This window comes from Grammomys surdaster, unplaced genomic scaffold (assembly GCF_004785775.1).
Source record: "Grammomys surdaster isolate TR1022 unplaced genomic scaffold, NIH_TR_1.0 165, whole genome shotgun sequence".
Classification (NCBI taxonomy): domain Eukaryota; kingdom Metazoa; phylum Chordata; class Mammalia; order Rodentia; family Muridae; genus Grammomys; species Grammomys surdaster.
In genome coordinates this window covers 6461660-6488778 of record NW_021604613.1, presented here as the reverse complement: position 1 = coordinate 6488778, position 27119 = coordinate 6461660, and positions in this window count along the sequence as shown.

Genomic DNA, 27119 nt, shown 5'->3' with positions numbered 1-27119 from the left:
CTTTTATTTGGGAACACAATCCATTGAGCCTGCTTAGATGATTTATTAATTAGATAATTAATTTGACAAGGGTACAGCTTCAACAATTTTTTGAAATACATTTTTTCTCTAATTTATGGGGTCTGTGCAACAGATATGTGAGAATGGCTGTGCTAGACCTTCTCTAAAGATACAAGGATTTTCTGTTCTAAAATTTCCTTGAAAATACAAGGAATCATCAAGAACACAAATATTTTCCTAACTTAAATTTTTATTATAGATAATAATCATAGTATATTTGCACAATAAAATGTCAAAGTTTAATACCATGCATATCTTTGGGAAAAGATTACCATAACCTTCATTCAGGACTCCCAACACATGCACCAGGATATTAAAGTAGTCTTGAGTGTAATTATTACAAACAACTTACAACTTTTTAAGATATACAATTAGCAATGAATTTTAGGATCAGATGTTGCAATGTCATGAATGTCATGAATATGACATTTCACTTCCTTATAATAAATGGGTAATATAGTAGTTTATTAAACTGTTTTTGATTCAGGTCATTTAAATTTTATTTAGTTAATATTATAGTAATGCCTATTAATTCCTGATATTAATGGCTATGACCAAAGTGTTTTAAACACACATACAAATAATTTTATGATACATCATTTCCTCCAGAGGCATAAAAATATGAAATCTAGATGAATAATAAATTATCCTTTAAGCCGGGCAGTGGCGGCGCATGCCTGTAATCCCAGCACTTGGGAGGCAGAGGCAGGCAGATTTCTGAGTTCAAGGCCAACCTGGTCTACAGAGTGAATTCCAGGACAGCCAGAGCTACACAAATAAACTCTGTCTCGAAAAAACCAAAATAAATAAATAAATAAATAATCCTTCAATATTTACACATATTTTAGGGATAAATTTATAATATTTAGATATTTATCATGAGCATTGAAACACATTGCCTAGGAAGGAGAAAAACTCCCCTAAAGCATGCATCATACAAAGATTCTTACTGTGCAATATTCATTGTTAATTCTCATTATTCGAGTATCTACTTCATTTTGATTGACATGAGAAACTTGTTTGAGAAGACACAAATGTGAGAAGATATCACTAGATTATTTTTGTAATAAGTTTTGTTAAAGTTTGAGGCGATAATATCTTCCAATTTCTTCCAGAGTCTAAATTAGTTTCAAAGCTTAAAACTACCCAAATTATATTACATATATGTTGCTATTTACCTGGAAAACTTTTTGAAGCCAGGAAACATGGCACTCAATTCTGCCAACAGCATTTGGGAGATAAAGGCACTAGGACAAGGAATTCAAGGTCACCCTCAGCTATGTAGTTAGATGGAAGCTGGCTGGACCTTATAAGATCATGTTAAAACAAGAAAATTGCTTTGAGGCTTTCTGTGAAAGTGTTGTTTCCACTGATACAGGTTCCTTGCCATTTTACTGTAATTAATGAAGACAGAGGCAAAATCAGGTGCGGAGAGGGAAACACATTCTAAACCCCACAACCTCAGTGACAGAAGTTGAGTCAGCTGTAACTTTGTGAGTTATAAGACAGCTGGTGTTTATTTCAAAAGAAGAACAATTAACCAGGAAATCTAGTTTAATAGTAGGACCCATGTAAACTTTTAAGAGTCATAAGAAAAAAATTCAGAAATTGTCAAAAAGCAATAGATATGCTCAAGCTTCCTCTCAGGCGCCATTGGAATAAAACCTAATATGGGAGAATGAACTTTGTTTGAACTCCTCAGACTAACATTTTTCATCATTGTTAATATGTTTGACTCACATTAATAGGTTTCTGTGAGTTCCCTCTCGTGGCTAATGTAATATAAAGAAGGCGCTTTCTTCATTTACTTCTGATGGCACTGCATTAGGGAGATAAGAGTGTAACAGCAGCTGCATGAGAGATTTGTGCTTCAAATTCTTTCCTGCAAGCGGTTGCTTATATCTATTCATGATTAAAGTACATATTTTATGCCACTGTTATGAGAAGAAATATATATTTTCTCAATTATTTTTTCTAGTTATTTCCAGATATATCAGAAGGGTAAACTGAATTATAGCCCAAATATTGTCCTAGTAAATAGTAAAATATTACCTATGAATATACAAACAGAAAATGCACACCAAATACTTCCTCATCTCAACAGGGAAATGTAGTTAGTGTCATCAGTAAGCATCTTGAGTACTTTATGAGAGCCTATTTCTCAGGCTTTAGAGTTGTGATTCCCTGTCTGTGTCTCTCAGACTTCCTTCCCTCTGATTCATATTATGTTTTTTTTAACCTTAAAAGGATTTATGCCTATTTGTGCTATATATTCTTTAATAAATTGTAATCTTCTAGGAAACAAGAGTCATACCAGTTTCATCCATGCTCAGCCCTCAGTCTTTGTCCAGTCAGTGCCTTGATATTCAATAGAAAATAATATAAAATGAGACTATAAATTTGCATGGTTTTGTTGCATACATGAGTTAATTTGGATAAATATGATTACTGAATTATTGTCATTTCTACAATAGAGACAAGTGATCTATATTTATAAAATAATTTTATTCAATATTGTTTTTACTCACATTTAAAATGAGTGAATTGTTGTGTTTATATATGTAAAAATTTTTCAACATAATTCAGTAATTTGTTGTTCTACATATTTTGGTCTTTAATTTTTGACGTAAGATCTTTCTGTGTACACAGGCCACCTTTGATCTGCTGCTGCAATTCTCCTATCCTTCTGAATCATGGAGTTACTCATGAGGGTTTTTTCCCTCATTTCTAAACCAGGTTTTGTTTAGGAAATTTACTCTCAAATAAGAATTTCTTCAATGATTATAAATACGTATTAAACTAGCTAGAAAAGTAGTCTTTTACCAACAGGATGTCTGTAAATAACATTTCTTTAGCTTAAATATTTGTCATTTAAATGATCTCTTACCAATGCACAAAGTTCATTGATTGATTGGTACAATTATTTTTTATCACCCAAAGTCTCCTTATTGAAAGATTCGCCTTCCAAGTAAATGGTAATAATCAAGTGATATTTCCTAAAACCTAAGTGATACATCAAAATAATATTTGAGTCTGGAGAAGTTATCAAATCAATTATTAAAATACATAAACAAAATTAAAATTTTTACACAAGAAAATGAAAATTTTGCTTTACTGGGACAGTCTGTATTCCTTAGCTGGAGCTAGAATGTTAGTATTGAGTAGGACAAAATGAGCATCATTGGGGTGAAATATCTGTGATTATGTCCTCAAGTCATCTCACAGAGATTCTGATTCAGAGTGGAGTGAGTCTGTCCTTTTTGCAGGCAGATAAAGTTGGAAATGTGTAAGAGTCTCCAAAGTGTAGCAGGTTTTGAAGGCATAAAAGGATAATGGAGAGTAGCTGAGGCCAAAAGAGAACACTGATTAAGGCAGAGCCTTAGTGTTTGAAGGGATCATGCAGAGATATTGAGATTGCACTGATAGGTAGGATCCATGCTACTGAAAAGATCCCAGGAGAGGTTAACTGTGAAGCCACAGCCCAGTTGCAAAGGAGAGTCGAGTATTTTAGAGATACTGGTGCAATGGGATGACCTCCAAGGACAGCAGTAGCTGTGACTGTGTAGCTGCCCTGAGGAAACATGGTGAGCTATGTGCACTATGGATGTCAGAACCATAGAAGTGACGTTATTGAAATACTGTGAAACCCAGAAAGACAAGTCCCAGAAATCTGACTCTGACTTTTATACTTTTGCCTTTGTTTTGATTTGAATGTGGTTGTGATTCAGTTCTCTCTGAGAATAAAAATCAAGTGACTTATTTTGATAGTATTGAAAAATAAGAATTCATAAATTTTAGATATTTTAAAGACAATGACCCTTTAAAGTGTTTGAATTTCTAAAGACTGTGGGGTACATTAAAGTTGGTATGTGTTTTATTTGTGACGTTGGTATGTATGATTTAGTAGTTAAATGACAAGGTTATAGTTTAATGATAATGTATTAATGTCATATTGTTTGTTGGTGTTTTGAAATGAGATAGGAGTTATCTGAATAGAGGGAATATTAACAGAAAACGTTGCCATAAGAATTGTATATAGGCAATTTGGGTACATTTTCTTGAATAAGGTTGATTTGACTTAATGAAATAAGTCATAATGAATAATGACTGACCCAGTCAGTCACTGTGTGTTGTGGCACCACACTGCAGGTAGTCCTGCAGTGCAGCAGAAAACAAAGCAAACAATTCAGAAGGAGCAAGCCAGTAAGCAACATTCCTCCATAGTTTTGCCTAAATTCATGCTTCCAGTTTCTTGCCTCAAGTTCTTTGGCTTCCTTCAATGAAGTGTATGGTCTGGAAACCGTAACAAAGAAACACCCTGCTCCTCCTCCCTGAGTTACTTTTGGCTATTGTTTATCACATCAATAGAAAATCATTTTTTTCGTAATATTTATGTTTCCAATCTATAGACAAATCTACTGATTGCTCCAGGAAATCTTTGAGAATGTGTGAATGTATCTCAGATGAGTCACTTTGTGAGCAGCCCAGTGTCAAGTTTATGCTTGATTATTAAGATAAATTCATAGTAAGTTTTTGTTTTAATTTTTGACAAAAAATAGATTTTTTTCATTCATAGAATATACCCTGACCATAATTTCCCTCCCCCTCCATCCACTCTTTCCCATTCTCCACCTATCATCTTCCCTATCCCCAGATTCATCTTTATCCCCCACATACTTCATTACCTTTGCAGAAAAAAGCAGGCCTCTAAAAGACAATGGCCAAACAAGACAAAGCGATGTAAAATTGGACATAACAAAAGCTCTCCTATTGAGATCAGACAAAACCTATAGGAGGAAAAGAATCCCAAGAACAGACAAGAGCATCAGCGATACACCCACCCCCACTCCTAAGAGTTCCACAAAAATACAAAGCTAATAGCAATTATATATATATATATATATATATATATATATATATATACAGAGGAACTAGTACCATGTAGGCCACATTCTTGCTACCTTAGTCTTTGTGAGCCCGTGTTATCTTTGCTTAGTTGATTTGGTGGGACATTTTCTCCTGGTGTCCTCCATGTCCTCTCACTCTTATAGTCTTTCTTCACTCTCTTCTGAGGGGTTGCCTGATTTCTAAGGAGAAGGACCTATAAAAAAACAATTTATAATCTCTCTCCAAATAATATCTTGCTATATTTTGCTACACCTGCTTTCTTCAGCTGCCAGTGACAGCTTCTCTGGTGAAAACTGGGCAAGCAACTAATCCATCAGTATAGCAGAATATCATTAGTAATCATTTCATTGCCTTGTTTTTTTTTAAGGCTATTGGTATTTGGTTCTACCCAAAGTCTCTGGCCTGTCTAATCTTTAGTTCCCGGACATTCAGGCAGTGTAGAGCATGGGCTGTCACTCATGGCATAGAACCCAAGTTAAAGCAAACATTGGTTGGCCACTTCCACATGTTCTGTGTCACAACTGCTCCAGCACATCTTACAGGCAGAGTAGATTGTAGGTCAAAAAGTTTGTGGATGGATTTGTGCCCAAGTTTCTTTTTCTGTAGCCTAACTAGTACGCTAGTATGCCAAAGATATTAGAACAGAGATGAAGAGCTACAAGCTCCAGATCAACCTCTCTGTGTTCAATGAGCTGAGTGAATGTTCTCCTAGCCAATGGGGCCCCACTGTCAGTTTTTAGAGATCAACTTCTATCCTAGTATCAGTATCAGTCTGTGTTGTGCAAATATCTCCATGGGGCCTCTTTATAGAATTTAATCACGTGAAACTATTCTCAGGATTGGAAACAATGCCAGGCTAGGGATAGCCAGTTTGGAATCAATACCATTCATTAATAGGAGTCCTCATTAGGTTCGCTTTCATAAGTTCCAGGAAGTTTTACTGCCCTAGACTTCCACACCACTTGCCCAATGTTCCCTAATCTATCTGTCTTTCTCCCACACTCTCTCCCTCCATCCACTTGAACCTGATCCTTCCCATTCCTGTCCCCACCAGCCTTCAGTCCACCAGCAAAATTTATTCTATTTCTCCTTCTAAGGGAAATTCATGCATTCACCTACAGGTCTTCTCTTCATCTCTCTGGGTTTGTGAATTTTAGCTTGGTTATTCTTTACTTATACCAGACAGTATGGGAGCAATCGTGGTAAGACACTGTCATTGTAGACTATATTTTTATGGAATAGGTTAGACATGGGGTTCAGGTTTTTCTTCTAAACCTCTTAAGTGTACAGGATATCTTTTCAAAGAAACTTATTTGTGTTTAAATTGTTGCTAAATACATGCAAACAGAAAAGTTGTCATATATCTTAGTTTCTTATCTGAATTTTAACTTCTTGAGGTCCATGACAAATTTAATGTATCCACTATTAAATATTTGTACAAAGAATTTTTTAAAAATGCAAACCCATATACAGAAATCTCTGAGTAAAAGGATAATGGGTCTCTCTATAGAATTGTTGTTGTCTATTTTCATAAGGAGATTGTTAGAGAGAAAGTTAGTTAATTGTTAGATATTTGTAGATCACATGTCGTCTTGTTCACACAACCACTTTGTCTACTCCTAGTTAATAATCTCTGCATCACTCTCTCCTTTGCTCTTTCCCTCACTATTTTGTAGCATACATTCCCTCTCAGTGTCATTACTGAGAACATTCTATATTCTATATATTGGGTCCCATGATATGCACTTGGCATAAAATATAGAACAAAGAGAAATGATGCCAACATCACTGAACCTACTTGTTAGTTTAAATCTTTCACATAATTGTCTGAAGGAAATATGAGTCTATTTACACATGCAGCAAAAGAGAGAACATTGTACGAAACTGTTAAAGCAAACAATGTGTATATTTTTAAAAGCTTCTTAGAAGTTTATTAATAAAGATTGTACCACAAGAAGCCTGTAGTTGTAGTGCTCTTGTGATCTCTGATGAGTTAGTAATTGCCTGAGCAGACCCTGTGTCCCAAGATCATATTTCTGTGGTCAGAGGTAACACATGATATCATTAATTTTGGCCTTTTATTTGTTTGTTTTGTTTTATTTGCTTGTTTTGTTTTACTTGTTTGTTTTATTCTTCTCTCATTCAATACATTTCTATCCAGTTTCCCTTCCCATTATTCTTCCAAGTTCCCTCCCTGAAACTCCTCTCTTTCTCTCTAATAGATCATCTTTTGTTTGCCTTTAGAAATTATCTGTCCTCCAAGAAACATCAATCTAATACTGCATAACAAGTTCCAAGGGAAGGGATCAGATGGAAGTCTCCATTTGGGCTCTATCTCTGTCTGATGTTTGTCTATGGACCTCTCCATCTGCTTGCATCAGCTCCCAAAGGTAGCTTCTTTCATGACTGACCTAGGTCTCAATCTATGAGTGTAAATTCAGCTACATTTTAAAGAAAGTAACCTTGAAAACTTTTTTAACTGTAATCAATAACTACTAGAATATTTACATTGCACCAAGGATGTGTATGTTTCGATAAGGCTGCAGATTCATCTTTAGACAATATATGATCATAAAAAGATGATAGTGAGTATAAGGTTTCATTTGGGTGGTTTGTAGATTAAAAAAATGATTGAACCAAGAGAGTCAAGGTCTCTTTCTAAGAAAGCAAATAGTAGCCTATGTTAAGATGATAACAGAGGACAAAATTAGAATGAAATAAGAGAGCATTGATCTCTCCTGCTCTACACCCAGGCTTGGTGCCTTCATGTGGCTGCTTTTCTCTACAGGAATCTGACTCTTTATATATATATAATGGAAATAATAACGTCAAATTCTATGTACAGCTGGCAAATAAGTTCATTCTAGACACAGCTTTGCCATATAGAGTAAAAATCAATTTTACATAAACTATTATTTTCTCTCAACGTTATCAGGTGTACAAGGGGGATTTTTGGTATAAAATGACTTTAAGAAGAACTCTGACACCTATTTGCTACTGTATAAATAGTATTGTTTGTATTTTAATCCATGTGCATGTTCCATAAAGAAAGTAAACTAGGGAAAGGATCAAGAAATTCATTGGTATTGAGGAAATACAAACCTAGGTAGAATGGGCAGTAACAGCCTCTTTGGTAAGTTAAAAACTGATAAATCAGTTCTAACAGACTCTCAGTAAGAAAAGGACTACAGGGACAACTGGGATAGGAGAAATGAGCATTTAATTCAGATGTGGTTTGTGGCACCATGAGGAGAGCAACAATACCAACCAACCACAGCTCCCAGGGTCCTAACCACCAGCCTGGGAGCACTTAGGGAGGGATCCAGGGCTTCACCTGAATACGTAAGAGTGGAGGGCCCTGCTGGGCATAGGTGGGAGAAGAGATCCTTGACTTAGTGAAGGCTGGACGCCCCAGGGGGTGGGAATTTTGAGGGAGGGGAGGTGGGAGTGGCGGGGTAGGCAAGGGTTACATCCGCAGAGAAGAAGGAGGAGGGGTGAGGGGATAGGGGGTTCCTGGGTGGGTGGGGGATGGGGTAAGGAGACAACATATGAAATGTAAATAAAATATCCAATAAAAAATTTTTTAAAAAGATAATAAAAACAATCACTTATATTGACTGGAAGAATAAATGTGTCATTGGATTAAAGAGAAAAGCAGGAGGAAGTCTGAATATAAAAAGATCAAATACCCCACTATGAATATGAAAAATGTGGACATTACTGTCAATCATACTGAAGAGAAAGCTAGAAATGTATGTCTTGTGTTCATAGGGTATCAATTTAAACTATTGTCATACATATAACTATATGATATATGTTAATCACTAGAATTGTGTTAAATTATTTCATTATATCATATACTACATTTAACATTAAGTCTATTATAAAGATCTGAGAAATTTTATGTATGTATCTATAAACATACACTATATCTGCACTGACATATGTATAAATCTAATCTCTCAATTAAGAATTAGTTTGGTGACTTCTATATAAAATTTTAGATAACCTGAATGTCTTCTCCTAATAACTAGCTTTAATTTTATAGAAAGGAACTTACAAACTCCCAAAGGACACAGTCCACCACCAGTTCTACCCAGATATAATACCTATGAACCACAACAACTATGACACAATAACCACAAGGGTAGAGTAGTTGTACACAAAATTAAGTGATATTCAACAGTATCAAATACTCCAAATGGACATAAGGTACATCCAATTAGAGAGAAATCATGCCAGGTAACTGGAAACATACTCAATACTAGTAAGATAATGGTTATTGAGGAGAATCTACAACCACTAATTTGTAAAACCAGAATAATCTCTAAAAATAATCTAAATACTTGTCCATATAGTTTTCATCCCTCATCAAGAGAACTTCCCTTTGCAACAGATGGAGAAAACTATAGAGAGTCACAAAAAAACAAACAAACAAACAAATCAAAATACAGACTGTGGAGCCCCATATCAATAGAAATATCTACAAAAGCTTAGACCTTAGACATATAGTCTGATAATGGATCTCTTAAGTTGACCAGCAATGTTCTGAAGTCCCTAGAGCACAGATACACTTCATAGTAATTGCTGTCTTTTTATCCTCCTCCTTCCACCTCTAAAATTGATAGACTACATCTATGGGACCCTACAACTAGTCAGTACTTTTTTTTTCCAGGAAATAGTCTTACTATTTGATTTTGTATCTGTTGTTACCTGAAGATCTATAACCATTTATACAAGGTAGTCACAGTTTATCTTACAAAATCACTGATTTGGAAGAAATTGATTTTAATTCTGTCACTATATTGATGAGATGAAAAAGAAAAAAAAATAAGCTATTGATTTGTCCATTTCACCACATTTAAATCACTTTCATGAATCCAAGAAGTATTTGTAGATGATCTAAAATTCCTTTCTTTCTTTCTTTCTTTCTTTCTTTCTTTCTTTCTTTCTTTCTTTCTTCTTTCTCTTAATATCTTCCTTCCTTCCTTCCTTCCTTCCTTCCTTCCTTCCTTCCTTCCTTCCTTCCTTCCTTCCTTTCTTTCTTTCCTTTTAAATTTTTAAGATCTAGTTGGTACCCCCTTCCTGGTCTGCAGTCCCACAGTTACTCATCCTATTCCTCCTCCCCGTTTCCAAGAGGATGTCCCCCACCCCACCACACACCACTCATCTCACTCCACCCCACCACTCGAGGCCTCACTCTCCCTAGGGCCTCAAGTCTCTCAAGAGTTAGGCATGCCTTCTGTCACTGAGGCCGGATCAGGCAGTCCTTTACTATATATGTGTTGGGGCATCAGACCAGCTAGTTTATGCTGACTGGTTGGGAACTCAGTGCCTGAGAGATCTCAAGGGTCCAGGTTAGTTGAGACTGCTGGTCTCTTTATGGGGGTCACCTTCCTTCTCAGCTTCTGCTAGCATTCTCCTAGTTCAACCATAGGGGTCCCAGACTTCAGGTGGGTTGAGTGTAAATATCTGTGTCTGTCTCAGTCAGCTGCTTGTTGAGCCTCTCAGAGAACAGCCATCTTAGGCTTCAGTTTGTAAGCACACCATAGCATCAGTAATAGTGTCAGGCCTTGGTTCCTCCACTTCAGCTGGATCCCAATATAGGCTGGTCAATGGACCTCCTTTCCCTCAGTCTCTTCTCCATTTTTATATCTACAGTTCTTTTAGACAGAAACAATTCTGGGTCAGAGTTTTTGACTGTGGAATGGCAACCACATCCCTCCTCATCTCAGACTTTCTACTAGAGGTGAACTTTCTAAGTTCTCTTTCCCCAGTGTTGGGCATTTCATCTGAGGTCCCTCCCTTTGAGTCCTGAGAGTTTCTTATCTCCCAGGTCTCTGGTACATTCTAGAGGGTCCCCGTACTTCTCAACTCCCAAGTTTTCCTATTTTCATTTATTCTGCTAGCCCTCAGGGCTTCTCTCCTGTTCACACTGCCCAATACCTGATCATTTTGAAGTTGCAAAATAATTAGTAAAATATTACTCAAAAATATTATATCTTTTATCAAAATATTACATTCATGTTTTAATTGTTTTATTTAGTTCAAGCATCATGAATTATTTTAACAATCTTAAGTAATAGGAATTTTTAAAAAATGAGATGCTTTCATTGCCAAGCTAACATTTTAGCATATGGGTATAAAACACTTAATTTTATAAGGAAACAAAACATTAAATACCTTATAAATAAAAGTTTATCTCCAAAATATGTTATAATGTCACTTATGGTTTCGTAATCATAAATAAATGCATACTGTATTTAATTTTTACACATGTAATTTAATTTTTGCATTATTCATGAAAACATTAGGCAATTACTACATGAACATGCTAAAATACAAAGCCTAAGACACTATAACAATACAATATCTAATAATAGTAAGAATATTAGTAAACAATATAATATTCAATAAAATAAACATATGAGACAGTGTTTTCACGACGATATCTTTTTAAGTTAATTCAGTGAATGAATTCCTTAATGAATAGTTTAGGGAATAGAGTAAGATTGTATTTTGGGTGTTTTAATCACACTTCATGAAAATATACATGCTTTACAAATAACTGTTGAGAAAATTGACACTTACTTATTAATCATTTAGAGATCTTTTATGTAAACATTCTCAGTGGAGTTGTCTTTAAATCCTAGAAATGGTGAGGTGGCTATTGGAGGAGAAACTTGAAAGAGTGGAATCTCAGAATGAAGCCAAATGTGGTGACAGATAGAGTGCCAAGGCAATTCTTTCATATTAGACTTAATTTATATTTTCATTGTGTGTATTTTAATCTTTCTGATGAATATTTTTGCAAAAAGATATCTACCCTGAGGGGTTTCTTTTTTTGGTATTTTATTTATTTACATTTTGAATGCCATCCTCTTTTTCCACTTCCTCTTCCTATCCTATCCCCTCTCCTCCTTTTTGCTTTTATACCATTTTAATTATATTCAAGTATTATGGTCAGTTCTAGGTTGAGGAACTAGTAATACAATAGATGCAAATAGTCAAGGAACAAGCAAGAAAATTAACATAAATAGTCAAAGAACAAGCAAGGTAATAAACAAAGTTCCATGATCACTCCCTTGATCACTGTTTCTAAGGGCTTATCAGGATGACCAAAATATCTGAGCCTACTTCCCTGTCCTAGCCCAAAGTCATTTTCATGTCTGAAGCCTACGTTCTTGTTTTATCCTAAAATTTAGATTCCTGCCTGAAATTATTTCTTTGTTCTAGCCTAATTTCAGATTTTTGATTGAAGCCCACTTCCTTGTCCTTGGCCAATGTCAGATTCTTGCCAAGCAGCCCTAAAAGATCTCTACCTCACCCTCATTTTTATTTCATTAACGAGACCATCTTAGGTCATACTGACAAGAATGCCTTCCTTACACATTGTGGAATATGCATTATCAAAAGCAATGCACTTGTGTCTTAGGTTGGTAAGGCTCAGTGCAGAATCTTATCCATCTGTGGCTTGCCAGCCTGTTAATTTTATAACTCTATCTGGGGCTCCATTTTCAGTCCATGTACTTTGGTTGCCAACTGCTTCTGCAATTGCTTTGACTTCAAGAAGTTAAGACAGCAACTTTTGTTAATCATTTAAAAAATGTTACTAATGTGTGGAATATGCAAGAGGATTCAGATAGGCATTTGGAACAGTGGATTGAGGGTCTTTATCCTATTCAAATCATTGGAAGGAGGTTCAGAGTTTAAGAGTAAGGAATTATCTAGAGTGTCATGCCAAATACCATTGGATTTGTGTTAGTTCTAACATTTACAGTGGTAGTCATTACAATTAGGAAAAAGTTTAAAGACACTTGCTGGGTACTTGGCATAATTCTAAGACCTGCCTGGATGTTGTAAGTTTGCATAGTGAGCTTTTTAATTTCAAGAATACTGCTCTGTTGAGACCTGATTCTGCAGATATTGCTGATAAAATTACCCATGGCCTGAGATCAGTATTTCTATTTTGGTCAAGCTTCAAGAATGGCATATATAGCTTGATAATGCTAGCTCTTTTTGTCCTCAGAATACTTTTATTCCTGCCCATTGTGTTAAAGCTTGTCTTTAACAACATCTACCCTGAGTTTTAATGAAGATATCTTTCAAAGACAAACAAGCAAACAAGAAAAGTAGATTATAATGCGTCTGTGACAACAGGTAAAGTTTCCTTCAAAATAAAATCCCAGGCTTGTTACACATCTATTACCATGTTAAACCAGACGGTATAAGTAGGAGTAAATTGGAGATAATTCAATATAAAGAGTCCATCATACTTGAAGACAAAATATGCTTCCTAAACTTTCATTAGCAGGTAAAATTTTTCTAATTTTCTTATTACATCTTTTCTTTTAACATCTGAATAGGGTTTTGTGTGTGTGTGTGTGTGTGTGTGTGTGTGTGTGTGTGTATCTCAGATACAAAGTAAATTCATAGCGTTTATGATATGTTAAGAAGTCAGTTTCAAACAATACCATTGTTTTATCCCAACACATTAGTCACACATGGAAGAAAAGACATAGAAATTGAATTAAAATTGTTCATTCATTCATAACTACTGTTAACTACTCAAAGCATGCAAAAATAAAAAGTCCCTGAAAAATCCAGATCTCTCCAACCATAGGACCAACATTAATCATGTCCTTCTGCTTCGTGTTCCTGTCTGTGGACAGTGCTACAGTGCTTCATTATTTTCATAGTGCATTCAATCTCAGCAAAACAAACCTGCAATACCATAACTTAAAAAAGCTAGTGACATCAAAAATGTATATTATAATACAAAAGACACAGACAATTACATAAAATAAGTCAACAAAATGCTGAGAGTCTCTGACAACAGAAAGTACAACTTTGATATTAACACTTAGCTCAGTTGCATTTGGATCCTATCTTAGTGGGATGCCTTGTTAGGAAACTACATATGCATGGTTTCCTACCATGCACACACACAAATGTATTTGCATACATGTGCATACATACAGTCATGTACACAGACTTATTCACAGATACACCCATGAACACAAAACAGACACACACACACACACACTCACACACACACACATATATATATATATATATCCTCACACAGACACAGGGGCACAAACATTCTTATACACATACATACAAACAGATACACACACAGAAATACATATACACCCACACACATACACACACACACACACACACACACACATACACAAAGCCAGTTGGACTTTGTCTATGTGGATAATATAGATACTTTTTGTTGCCCTGCTGAAAAGATGAAAAATACATTTATAGAGAGGAATCCGGAATGCATAGTAAAATTAGTTCCACTTCCTTTCAAATTTACATTTTCCAAGTTTCATACAGAAACTGCTCAAACAGTCCCTTCTGATTTTCACAGAGGCACCTCAGTGCTGTGTCAGTCTTAGTACTTCTCCTAACTAACAGACATAATAGTGATAGTGAGCCATTCTCTCTGTACACTGTTCTGTTCAAAAAACTCATCTAGAAGCTCTTGTACTCACACACAGCCTCAGGGAAACATGTAGTATAAGTACTGAAATGCCATTCCCAAGCCCAAGGAAGAGACATAAGAAAATTCTCATGGTTAAAATCTGCCAAGAGTCTTCGGATGGACAACAATGATGTATGTTAATAGAGAGACTGCAGGAACAATTTTGACTATGTAAATAGGACAGACATTCAATTTTAAAATCAGAAGATATATAGAATTTTTCTAGAGGTGATATACTGTATTTTTTGACAGAACAAAATATGACACAAAACTATCATTTTTAAATGGAACATGAAAGTCCAGTATCAGGAAAAGCATCCCAAGAGCAAGCAAAAGAGTCAGAGACCCACTCATTCTCAGTGTCAGAAGTTCCATAGAAGTATTAAGCTAATATCTACTATGTATTCAGAAGAACTGTTTCAGACCTGTTTAGATGTTGTTCTTACTGCTTCAGTCTCTATGAGTCTCTGTATATAGTCCCATCTAATCCCACTCTCTGTTGATGAGAGGATAAGGCACTGATCTATGAATGTAGCAGAATATCATAAGGAATTACTTTATTGAATGTTTTTCAGGTCAGTAGAGTTTAGTTTCACTCTAGATTTCTAGGCTGACTAGTCTTTGGTACTTGGTTACCCAAGCACTAACAGATATGGAATCCTCATGAAGTTTTTCTGTGTTTCGCAGCCACTTGGGTTTTTTGTAGTGAAACTTGTTTGTTTATTATCTGAACTGTATATTTTAATTTGATTTTGAGGTTTTTTTACTATCTAGTTTCTTGCGTTCTTTTTACATTATGGGTATTAGTCTTCTATTGGGTATGCAGCTGGTAAAAAACATTTTCCCATTCTATAGCTGCTGCTTTGTCCAAATGAAGGTGGTTTTTTGTTGTTGTTGTTGTTGTTGTTGTTGTTGTTTCCCTTACAGGAGCCTTTCAGTTTAATGAAGCTCTATTTATTAGTTGTTGATCTTAGTACCTGTGCTATAGGTGTTCTGTTCAGAAAGTTGTCTTCTGTACCAATGTGTTCATTGATATTCCCCACTTCCTCTTCTATTAGGTCTAGAATGTCTGGCTTATTTTAATACCTGATGAATAGTATAAAATTATGATGATGTATCTCCTATGATGAGAATGAAAAGTATAAACTTTAAGCAGTGGTTTTGATATATAATCTTGCAGTATCATTAAGCCAAACAAGTTCTGGACTAGGAACACAGTTTGTAAGCTCTGTGCTATTAAATCATACTGAATTGTGGATAGTTATGTTCAACAACAGACTTCTCATTTGTATGGTTAGGTTCATGCTTTAGACCAGATCAAGCAAACAAAGTTAAAAAGAATAGGAAGAACAGAAACCAGCAGTAAGATGGATAAAATAGTAGTTAAAAATGAATACAGACAGCAGGGAAGGAAGTTATGCAGAAATAGGAGGAGATGGTCAACTGTAGTCGCTAATAAGTGGATATTAGCCAAAAAAGTACAGACTATATTCTATAGAGCTCAAGAAGGTTATCAAGCTGAAAGGCCCAAGTGAGATTGGTTCAATCCCACTTGGAAGGGGAAAAAAGTAATCACCAGAGAGAAGGAAAGAGGAATCTGTGTAGAAAAGGAAATGGGGATGGGGAGGGGAGGGGAAAGGGAGAACATGATCAGGTATTGGGGCTGGGGAACAGGTGAGAAGCCCTGAGGGCAAACAGAATAAATACAAACAGGCAAACTCAGGGGGTGGGAGGTGGAGGGACCCTCTAGAATGAACCAGAGACCTGAGATATGAAAGACTTTCAGAACTCAAAGGCATTTAGGTGAAATGTCCAACAGTATGGAGAGGGAACTTGTAGAATTCACCTCCAGTAGAAAGACAGGGCATCAAGTGGAAGGATGGAGTTGTCACTCCACAGTCAAAAACTCTGACCCAGAATTGTTCCTGTCTAAAAGAACTGCAGATATAAAAATGGAGAAGAGACTGAGGGAAATGAGGGCCAGTGACTAACCTATATTGGGATCCAGCTGAAGGGGAGTGTTGAAGGCTTGACACTATTACTGATGCTATGGTATACTTACAGATAGGAGCCTAGAATGACTGTTCTCTGAGAGGCCCAATAAGCAGCTAACTGAGGCAGATGCAGATATTTATACTCAACCCATCTGAAGTCTAGGATCCATGTGGTTGAACTAGGAAAATACTGGAAGAAGCTGAGGAGGAGGGAAACCCCAGAAGAAGACCAGCAGTCTCAACTAACCTGGACCCTTGAGATCTCTCAGACAATGAGTCCCCAACCAGTCAGCATAAGCTAGCTCGCTCAAGGCCCCCAAAATATATATAGCAGAGGACTTCTTGGTCTGCCTGGTCAGTGACAGAAGCCATACCTAACCCTTGAGAGACTTGAAGACCCAGAAAGTGTGGAAGACGAGCAGGGTGGGGTGGGGTTGAGTGGGGTGAGGGGGTTGGATAGTAAAGACAATTTCTTGGAGACAGGAGAGAAAAAAATGGAATGAAGAGCAGTGGGAGGGCAAACTGGGATGGATAAGAAGTAGACTGTCAAAATGATTTAAGATAATTTAAAACATCATTTTGATAGTGTAAAACTTGGTTCCCCAACATTCATCAGATTCTCCTAACCATGTTCATTTTTCTACCCAATGAAATTTGAGTTGTCTCCTCTTCCTCCTCATTCTGCTCTTCCTTATCCTCCTCTTCCTCCTTCTCCTTTGCCTTCTCTTCCTTCTTCCCTTGTTCTGTTAACTCTGTTTTGTTTTGTCTAATTATTGTTGAGATTGGGGACTGTTCTTTACTAAACACTGTTTAGTAAACACTCCATGAGTGTTCTTTACTGAACAGAAGTGACATCAATAAAGACCAATGACTCCTACTTCTGCAGTTATCAAACATGAATAGCTCTTCCCCTAGTGGTAAGACTTCTCGTCCACTCTCTCCTCCAAACCCAATACTTGGATTTTGCCTGGCAAGAGCTTAAGCAGGTAATATGAATGTCGTACTCATTGTGAGTTCATACATGCATTTGCATCTTAACTGGAAATCATTCCTAGAAGTTAGACAGCACTTCTAATTTCTAAATATTGTTTTTACCTCTCTTCCATAAAGTTTCTTAGGATTGTGAAAAAAATATATTTGTACATTCCAGTTTCTTAGTCATTACTACAAGAAATTTCTCAGAAAGGGCTGAAAGATGCACTGATCTATGTGTGTGAAAATAAGTCATTAATTATCATTTAAATGCTAAACCCACTTAGAAAACAATAATCTTATTACACTGTCTCCTAAGCTTATGCCCAGTCGAATCAAAAGGCCTTAGCTTTGCAAGCATGGCTAGTATGAATCCTATCTTATGGTAGCATGCATAGTAACTTTCAAAACTAGAAAAGTTAGCTAGTAGGGGCAAAGTTTATATATGAATCCAAGATTAATCGCCCCCCCCATTTCAAGTTTATTTCAGCAAGAAGTTTCTGAAGGGAAACCAAGATCATTAGCAATAACCTTATAAATCGTGGAATCTCTGAGAGACTACTGGCCAACAACTCATAAAGAGGTAACCCATTCCTGGTATAATGGATTTTCTTAGCTTATGGTGTCTATTGTGGTCTAATGTCCTCATTCTACTAAAGTTGTGAATGGAGTCCTAAGTGAGAAAAACAAAAACAATGAGCTGTTTGTCTAGGCCCTAGACTCTAGGGGGTTTATAGAAGGCTTCTGGCAGACACTAGAGAAACACAAGTAACTTCTGTTGAGATTGAGAAATCCTGTTAGCTTATTGAAAATTGAGCCAGCTGAGAGTCTACATGGTCTGTATCTTCCCTCTTATCTGAAGTAGGAAGATGATCATGAACACTATTCATTCATTGGTCATGCTATGATTCTCCGACTTCTAATGGCTTTGACCCCTGGATCCTGAAGGTGTTTCTTGTTGTAGAACTTCATGTCTACACACCATTAATTAAATTATACTCTCTTTGTTCTCATTTTAACCAAGCTGGCTTCTATTTTAATCACAAAGGGGAAGTTAAGTCTTATCACAGTTATCAACATACAACTTCAGTTTTAGCTTTATGTCAGCAGGAAAATCTAGGGTAGTCTTCCTAGAAAAGGTGGAAGTTTCTTGCTAGAACATATAGCTGGCCAGCCAGGTCTTGCAGAAACCTTACCTTACTACAGCTTGGCCCTTGCTTTCTTTAATCTGTCCTCCCATCTCATAGATAACAATGGACTATTTATGTCATCCCTTCTAACTCTTATTTCTGTTTATCTCACATCATTTCTTCATAAGAAACATTCGTCTAAATTCCTGTTTGATTTATTTTATTTCTGCATTTATAGGATTTTCATTAGATTTATAGCAGAATTTATAAGACATCTGTTGTTTTACATTGTGATATATTGAATATATTGGTTTATTTTATTTTATTTTATTTTATTTTATTTTATTTTATTTTGCTTCAGGCAAGCTGAACTGTTTTCTTTAGTTGGTTAATAATAAATTTGACTACTCTATTATATCAAGGATATCATCTTTCTTTTTCTGGGAGTTATACATAAATTAGTCATAAAATTTTCTGATTTTTTTGAGATTTATAAAGCTCTTTTCTTATTTTTTAGTTTTTAAAATTCCATTCCATCGTGTGTGTGTGTGTGTGTGTGTGTGTGTGTATGTGTGTATTCTTCACAAAGCTTGCTATTTTTTTGTGCCTAATATAGGATCATTTTGTGTTTATTATTTTTACTTAAAAATTATACTCTAATATTGAGTTATAATAAATATATATATATATATACATATACCAATAATTTTATTTTTATCTGATAAGCATCATTTTTTACCTTGTCCTTGGTTCTTGTGCTTTGCATTTTTAATGAAATAATATTGGCATGTCAAGGTCTTCTTTCTTTTTATTTTTTATTTTGGAGATAAAACCCAGTGCCTATGACAAACATGGTAGACTATCTCAGTTCTCTGAGAGTTCTCTTAGATAATCTTCTAAGTTTTGTTCTTTGCATTCCTTGCTTCTCATGTCAAATTTTAGATAAGAAGCTTGTTTCCATTATTTATTTTCATGGTTTTATATAGTCATAAATTTTTACATATATCCAAGTTACATGCTTTGTAAAAATTAAAATTATTCACTATGAAATTTTATGTTTTAACTTGAACTTTGCCTTGACTGATACGAGAATAATAGGCCTTCTTTCATATTTTATTTTTCTAAGATAATGTCTATTTCACAGCCTTTTAATTTTAATTCCACAGCATCACATTGTTTTACATATAAATCTTGTAGGACTATCAACATTGATGTAACTGCATGTGGATTTCATGTTTGCTTGCTGGATTGCTAGTGACAATTTCACGCATTTTGTTAACATTCTGCTACTTTCACTTGTGATTCTTCCCTGGTAGCTCTATTTATGAGAGTTTGGGACTTTACTTTATATGGACTAATTTTTTTTACAGCTGGATTTTTGTGGTTTTTTTTTCTTATCCGTTATTCAGATTTCTGAGAAGCATATTTTTCCTTTTGTGGCTATACTTATACTAATATTTATAGTACACTTACTCTTATTCCAAGCTTTAAAAAATTAAAATTATTGTTGAAATAAATATTATGAAATCTCAATGGCAGGTTTTCTACCTGCCTCAATCCTTTATGTTTCTAAATGAAAGACATGCACACACACACACACACACACACACACACAGAGAGAGAGAGAGAGAGAGAGAGAGAGAGAGAGAGAGAGAGAGAGAATTTATATATTAATATGTCTTATTTCAATAGCTAAGCCACTGCCTAACCTCCAGGGTGTTAATCCTGAGTTATTAGTTACTAATTCTATGTTCTATTTTGCCTGCTCTGAATCCAGAGGGTGGACAAAGTGGGCAGCTTTCTGGGCCACACTCTCCTGGCTCCTTCACATGGTGACCATGCTTCTCTGTCCTCTACTCTTCTCAGACATGGCATCCCTTCTCTCCTACACACTTTCTTGGTCCGGTGGATTCCTTCTTCTTGTCTCCTCCTGGTCTCAAGCCTGGGAATCCTAAACCCTCACCACTGTCTGCTGTACCAAGCTACTGTCTGTTCACATCCTTATTTGCCAATCAGAACCACCTGAAGTGTGGGTCCCAGAAAGTACTAGAGACACTCATGAAGACTGGTTTTTTGGGGGAACATAATTAGCTTAAGGTCTGTCATATGATTCTGGAGCAGAAGACTAAAGAAAGATACTCCAACATTATAAGAAATATAGGAGACTGCCTAGGCAGTCAGCTGTCTCTATAAATAGTATTAGTTATAAAAGATACATATTTGTGTTTCCTACATATTCAGGTAATATTTAATTCTTATTCAGATCTCTGATAGGGTTGAAGACTAGTTGTAGTCTTGTAATCGAACTTACGTTGTTTAACATTAAAGTTGCTTAACATTTAAGTTGTTCTAACTTTGAAAGGATTATTTTCAGATGGTATTAAAAGCTAAAATCAAACATAATTTAGGTACAGAATTGTAAAATCTTTAAGTTAGGGTAGATGATAGAATAATTATCTAACTTTCTGAATGTGATGGACTAGATTTTATAAGTGTATGTTATTCCTTACAATTTACATAATTGTTAAAATTATGCTAAATGCATACCTGAGAAGAGAAGGGACTTTTAAATTGGACAAACACGAGGAAATGTAGATGCTTGTATTATAAATACTATTATGGCCCCCCAAAAAATGGTTTGTGAGAGAATGTCTACAAGTAACTTCTGAGAACCTGTTTCTACATGTAACATCTGAGAACCTGTTTCTAGATGGTTCTTATAGGTAAATAAAGATGCCAACAGCCAATAGCTGGGCAGAGCAGACAGAGGCAGGGTTTGGGGAGGGAGGAAAGGAGAATAAGGAATCCACAAGGCCAGGAGACTGTGGAGGAGAGGAGACATTCCATGCCTCAAAAGAGTTTGGGACAGAGATGCATTGCTGCCATGTGAAGGAGCTAGGAGGGAGTGGCCCAGAGCACAGCCCACTTTGGCCGTCTGGCTCCAGAGCAGCTAAAATAGAACATAGAATTAGTAAGTAATAACTCGAGATTAACTCCATGGAGGCTAGGCAGTGGCCCAGCTATTGAGTTGTTTGAATATTTATTTACCAATCAGAACCAACTGGGGTCAGGTTACCAGAAGCTATGTACAGGCACTCTCATACAGTTTTTATGGGGAGACAAAATTAGCATTCATGATACAAACAGCTACAGAAGTGAATATGAATAGTTTGGAATAGTTTGGAATTGTATTGTGCATATTATCTACTTAAATTTTCACTATAATTGATACATGAATAAACTTCTTTTTCTATTGCTAAGATATAAAGTTCTGCTTAGACATTCATTTAAGTTACTTTACTGAATGATTTTGCCATTCTACTAAAACAAGACCTGCACAAGTCCAAACCAGAAGGGGTCACATCCTAGAGACGTCATGTTGCTAAGAACCTATCTCCGATTGATATCTACATACAAAGAAAAGGATAGTTTTATCCAGTGTTTTTATGAGTACATAAGTCTCAGTGAAAGGTGAGCCACAATGTCCCACAATAGATGTGCAACACAAAATTAACTGAATATTATTTTTTGTCTTATAATTCTTTTCATTTTATATTAGTTTCTTATTTTGTGTTTTATGGATTTGTGTGTACATGTATTTTTTCTTCTTTCTTTTTTTGTCTTTTTGTTTGCTTTGTTTTTGGTTTCCTCCTCTAACAAGATAAAAGAAAGTGGGCATAATGTTACATGGAAGGGGAGGTAGGGAGGATCTGGGAGGAAAAGAAACTTTGATAAGAATATGTTTTGATTTTTTTCTACTATCAATCTGATTTTGTTTTTTTGTCTGTTTGTATAAAAACTTGCTGGTTTTGTTGTTTCACCTTTGAAAAATCTGCATTGTTTAATAGTTTCGAATGATCTATGATAGAATGGTTTCTATATTTATAGAAACACAGACCTTAAAATATACAAATTTTGGTGAAATTTTATCTTTTATGGCCATCAAATTATTAGCATTGATATATTATTAACAAAATATTCTGTATCTTTGTTTTGTTTTGTGAAAAATTCTAAGGCAAAATTAAGTGTATTTGCCTGCTTTTATATCTTTGTGTAATGTTTATTATGCTTCTTATGTATGGAAATTAATACATGAACTTTAAGGAAGATAGAGCCAGAAAGGTTAAGAAAGATTCAGGTACAGGTAGACAATAGGTAGATGATAGATAGATAGATAGATAGATAGATAGATAGATAGATGATAGATAGATAGGTGCATACATACATACACACATAAATACATACATACATAGACAGACAATAGAAAGGTAGAAAGAAAATAGAAAGGTAGAAAATTAACAATCTACATTTATTTTCTAGATAATATCATAAAAGTTAGAATAGTTTTGTAGACAAATCAGGAATTTTAAAAGTTCAAATCAATTGTACTTTAAAAGTAATTTGGCTATAGTTCCATTTTATTTATTATTAAATGATTCTAGGACTTCTAGAGAGAACACTTGGGAAGGATGATAAACAGGTGATGACTTGTTGGAGTTTTTGTTGTTTTATAGATAAATGCACAGGAACATGTTGAATTAGATAGGATTTGATTAGCAATATCTTACCTCTTTTTACAGAGATGCTTAGCAAATATAGGATAAATGCTTTCTAATAAAGCAAATACCGACCCAAAGCTTAGAAGAATTCATCTTCCTCATATCTTAAAGCAGGTTTTTAGACCTATATGTTCTGGAAAATATTTCCAAAGATGGAATTTATCAAGAATATTATAAGGCCGTAATCTCTTCAGTGAATCAGTTACCTAAGCAACAGCATTAAATAACTTGATTACAGAAAAAAAGAAGTGGATTGAAGTATATTATTTGCCTGCTTTCTTTTACCAGAACTTTGAAACCAAAATGAAAGGTGGTATTAAGAAGTCTTAAAACTGTTCTTTGAGATAAAACAAACCATAATTCTGAAAAGAATATCAGGTAGATTATCAAAAGAAAATGGGTATTAAGATATGTCAATCAATCCCTCTTCCTCACTGCTTTACAGATTTAAAAGTTTTTATTTTTTTCTCCAAAATACTTTAGTAAGGTTTAATATGCAAAACTTACTGTTAATGCTATAAACTATTATAAATAGTCAGCACTTTTCAGAATTGACTATCATTTTATGCAAATTAAATATACTGTCTCTTGGTTTATTTACCAAATAAGGAGCAGTAAAGCATAACTTTATACAGATTTAGACACATCTAGGAATAAGTGGAAAACATTAACTTTCTACTTTAGCATTTTAGTAGAATAATCTCATATATAGATATGCACTACTGCCTTAGTGTTTCATTGCTACTAAGAGACACCATAACCAAGGCAACTCTTTATTTTCTATTAATTAATTTATTTATGCATTTTATATCCCAATATAAGTCCCCACTCTCCTCCCATTCTCCTTCACACATATCTCTTCCTGCTATTTTTCCCCTTCCTTTCTCTTCTGGGTCTCACCTCAGTCTGGCATATTAAGTCACTGTAGGACTATGTGCACCCTCTCCCACTGAAGTCATGCAACACAACCCAATTAAAGGAATAGGATCCACAGGAAGGCAACAGATTCAATGATAGTCTCTGTTCGACTTGTTGAGGAACCTGGATGAAGTCTAAGTTGTACATCTACAACATATGAGCAGGGGTTCTAGGTCCTGTTGATGCTCCCTCTTTGGTTGGTGGTTCAGACTCTGGAAGCCCTTAAGGGTCCAGGTTAGTTGACTCTGTAGGTATTCCTGTAGTGTCCTTATCCTCTTCAGTTTTCCCTAACTCTTCCACAAGATTCCTCAAGTTCCATGTAATGGTTGCCTGTAATTCTCTGAATCTGTTTTCATAGGCTACTGGTTGGAGCATCTCAAAGGACAGTTATACTATGATCCTGTCTGCAAGCATAGTAGAGTATCATTAATAGTGTCATGAATTGGTTCTTGTCCATGGTATGGGTCTCTAGCTGGGAAAAAGAAGCAAGCAAACATACCCAAGAGGAGCAGATGGGAGGAAATAAACTCACGGCTCAAATCAATCAATTAAAAAACAAAAAAGAAAAATACAATACAAAGCATCAAAGAAACCAAGAGCTGATTCTGTGAAAAAAATCAACGAGATACACAAACCCTTAGCTAAACTATATAAAATGCAGAAAGACATTATCCAAATTAATAAATCTGAAATGAAAACGGAGAAATAACAACAGAAGCTGAGGAAATTCAAAAAATCAGTGTTTGACTTCAAAAGCCTGTACTCCACAAAATTGGAAAATCTAAAAGTAAAGGATGGTTTTCTAGATAAATAACACTTACCAAAGTTAAACCAAGATTAGCTAAACTATTTAAATAGCCTTATAACCCCTAAGCAAATAGAAACATTAAATAAAAGTGCCCAACCAAAAGAGAGCTCAGGGCCAGATGACTTTTACCACAAAATTCTACCAGACTTTCAAAAAAGAGATAATACAAATGCTCCTCAAACTATTCCACAAAATAGAAACAGAAGGAACGTTGCCAGATTCATTCTATAAGGCCACAGTCACTGTGACACATAAACCCACAATGACTTAACAAAGCAAAAGAATTTCAGACCAATTTCTCTTATGAACACTAATGCAAAAATGCCTCGTAAAATACTGGCAAACAAAATCCAAGACTACATCAAAGAGATCATCTACTGTTGGGAGCCGACTCTTAGCTGAAAGAGGCTATCATCTTTACAGCCATCTCGAGCCATATACCCTGACAAGAGACTTGTTTTCAATAGCCTGCAATAGCTCAGTACACTCTGATAAACATCTTGTTACACTGTTTAGTGCCCCCAGCTGCAAGGTGCTCCTGGTATCCATGGCTACAAGGCATGTGATGTAGTGGCTTCAGTTGAGCTTGTCCATGAGGGCAAGTCACGTGGTAAAGGGTATAAATACCCAGGATTTCCTTTCTATGTGTGGGAGGTGTCAGGAGACTGAAAGAGTGAGGAGAATATTGAAGAAGAGAGGAGAATAAAGAAGAGACTTGAAGAGACTCCACCGGACTCTGTCTTGTATCTATCTTTTGCGTCTCTAGCCCCTTTTCTGCCCTTCCTCCGTCCCCACTCTCTCTCTTGCTAGACCCTGACCTGCGGACCAGAGCAGCAGAACCGGCTGGCCTTTACAAAGTAACAGAACCTGACGGCCGTTACAAAAGAAACAGTTGTTACAATCTACCATGGTCAACTAGGCTTCATCCCAGGGGTGCAAGGATAGTTTAATATATGAAAATCATCAATATAATCTACCATATAAATAAACTAAAAAAAAACACATGATCATCTCATTAGATGCTGAAAATGTTGTGACAATATCCAATATCTTTTCATATTAAAATCTTGGAGACATCAGGGATATAAGGCACACACCTAAACACAATAAAGGCCATATATAGCATGCCAATAGCAAACATCAAATTAAATGGGGAGAAACTTAAAGCAATTTCACTAAAATCAGGGACAAGACAAGTCTATCCACTCTCTCCTTTTCTCTACTATACAGTGTTTGAAGTTCTAGCTAGAGCAATAGAACAATTAAAGTATATCAAGGGGATATAAATTGGAAAGGAAGAAGTCAATGTATCATTATTTGCATATAATATTATAGTTTACATAAGTGACCCCAAAATCTAAGAGAACTCCTCCATCTGATAACCACCTTCAGCAATGTGGCTGAATACAAAATTAATTCAAATCAGTAGCGCTTCTTTATACAAAGGATAAACGGTCTGAGTAAAAAGTTAAGGAGTCAACAGTCACAATAGTCACAAATAATATAAAATATCTTCTTGAAACTCTAAACATATGAAAGGCCTGTCTGACAAGAACTTTAAATCTCTAAAGAAAGAAATTGAAGAAGATATCAGAAGATGGAATGATTACCCATGCTCGTAGATCAGTAGAATTAGCATAGTTAAAATGTCTATCTTGCCACAAGCAAAATACAGATTCAATGCAATTTCCATTAAAATTCAAACACAATTTATTACAGAACTTGAAAGAACAATTCTCATCTTCATATGGAAAAACAAAAACTCAAGATACTTAAAACAATTCTGTACAATAAAAACTTTCTGGAGCTTGAACATAGGAGACCACAAAGCCCAGCCCCATAGAGACATACCTACTTGAACAAGGCCACACTTCCTAATAGTGCCACTCCCTATAGTTCAGTCATTCAAACTCCCAAGTCTTTTGGGGCCAAACATATTTAATCCAGTACAACAACACAGTACAGTACAGTACAGTACAGTACAGTATTGTATAATAATTGTTGATTAAATTTGAATATTTGAGAAAGATGCATCCACTAAGAACTAAAAACCATTGGTTTAATATAACAAAAATCATTTTTATTTTAATTACTTTGAAAACTTAATACCTGAGTACTTATATCATTTCTATCCCTTTCTTTTCCCCTCCAACACCTCTAGTATCAGTTCAACTACCTTTCAAATTTTGACTCATTACTCTTAAATTATTTTGATACACACATGTGCATACATGCACATACACATACACAAAAACATATATATATATATAT